We start from the raw sequence: 2,018 nt of genomic DNA on the forward strand, positions 1-2,018 counted from the left end.
TTCTCTCAATGCAAAAAACAGTAAATGAATAAGCTAATTAATTAATCTTTATAAGCCAGACAGGAAACAAGCCAACAGTTTTCCACACTCAGTAATGCTTTGCAAAATATTTATCTTTAAATACAAGTAATGCTAGCATGAGCAGGTAAATAAAATTGTAGAATATTAGACATGCGATCTATGACGAGACCTAACAGGAAAATCACTACAAAAAAAACTATAATATCTTAAATCACTACCAGTTTTTTTTTTAAATCCATAATATGTAATGAGAATTCATGCAAACATGAGGTGAAAAAACCTGAGGTAAAAATACCAAAGAAAAGCGTCTTACCGAAGAATTAGTGAGTTAGCAGGTATGTAGATAGATGTAAAAAGCCCCTTGTTATTGAGTGCACAGCAAAACTCGGACTAGCGTCTAAGCAAGGGACGCTGCTGCTTTTATACCCGGAGCAGTGGCCGGCAACTTCCATATATGGTAAACTTTCGGCATCGCGTGTTCTGATTGGCTAGCCGTTACCCAGTTGGCGTGTTTCAGGCCCGTTGCTTGAAATTCAAGTTTAAGAGATGAGCTGTGTGTGTGTGTGTGCGCCTGAGGTAATGGCTAACGGCTAAAGGAGGATTTATAGACACAATACGAACTTTTTTCTAGAACTATGCAATAAATATGATTGATGTTTTTTAAAAAAAATATTAAGGTCTATGAAAATATTCACCTTAATAGACCTGCTCTATTATATCAGCGTTAATGATTCACCAATGCAAGCGTAACAATATTTATCATGCTAGTTTACAGAATAAACATGTCTTAATGCGCGTATAATTACGCTTTTCATTTAGTAATTGTGATTTACAGGCGTAGTTTGGAATATATGGCACATTTTAAATCCCTTCAGTGACAGACACAACTCCTGAGTCTTCCTTTCATTTAAACGCAATACACGTCCTATAGATAAGAAAGCAATCAGACAACATCATGTTTTTCAACATCATTTATTCTTTCAGCAAAACAACACTCGTTTTTTTTTTTTAAATAATGCAAATTTAAAGCTCAGTATTACCTCACGCTATGATGTGAGTCGCTTCCGGGTTTGAAGCCACATGGGCGTGGCCAAGTCCCATTCATTTGTTAAAAGGAAATTATACAGTGTATAGTGCTACTGTATGAACAATACTTCACTGTAGTGGGTTTCTGCATTAAATAAACAGATTTTACACCAATTATAATCATTGTAATGATTAATATACAATTGTTGTAATCACAAGGCATCAGATCTGTGGTAGTGTCTTTAAATGTGCTGCATCCACGCCCCATGCATGTGTGTGTGTGTGTGTGTGTGTGTGTGAGGATTATAATGTGGACCAGACATCACTGTGTGTTAAATTAGGAGTTTATGCTCCTCTGTTGTGTTAAAAAGTTCCTTATAATAATGCACAATGTCTAACATTGTTTTTATAGTAACAAGGGGAGGTGTATACAGCACACGTCATACATCATACCGTAATCTTAACCTGATAAAACAATCAAAAGAATGGAAAAAAAAAACATTACAGCTGCTATAACATGAGCTGGTACATCTGTAAAGCAAATCTGTCCATGTTATAACTTAGGTTCTAGCCGCTATAATGGTTTTCTGGTTTATTCAATTGTTTTATCCAGGTTGGAATAACAGTGTCAATGATGCTAATCCAATGCAGGGCACAATCACACACCACACATACACACACACACACTGACAAACACTGACACACTCCGGACAATTTGGAAACCCTAATTAATGTACTTTGCATGTCTTTGGACTGTGAAAGGAAACCATATCACCCAAAGGAAACATTGTCCTTAGTATTGTTAATGTATAATTTATGCATATGCTCAAGAAAGTTTCCTTTTCAATATGACAGCGAACAAACTGCCCTAGCCTTATGTGTTTTACACATGTGCATTATGGATAACTTTTATTTTTAAATGAGTATAAATAATCTATAATTATCATTTCTAATTAGGCATTTCACCTTAA

At 35.3% G+C, this 2,018-nt stretch overlaps 1 protein-coding gene across 1 annotated transcript in view; it reads right to left on the reverse strand.

The window, feature by feature from the left end:
• The window catches only part of actb1 (actin, beta 1), a 3,946-nt gene extending 3,486 nt beyond the window's left edge, over nt 1-460 (reverse strand). Inside the window, exon 1 of the mRNA XM_053476890.1 lies at nt 335-460. The gene's annotated coding sequence lies outside the window, so the exon portion shown is untranslated. The remainder of the gene's footprint in view (nt 1-334) is intronic.
• Between the last annotated feature and the right edge of the window lie 1,558 nt (nt 461-2,018).

Source organism: Clarias gariepinus, chromosome 18 (genome assembly GCF_024256425.1).
Source record: "Clarias gariepinus isolate MV-2021 ecotype Netherlands chromosome 18, CGAR_prim_01v2, whole genome shotgun sequence".
Lineage (NCBI taxonomy): Eukaryota > Metazoa > Chordata > Actinopteri > Siluriformes > Clariidae > Clarias > Clarias gariepinus.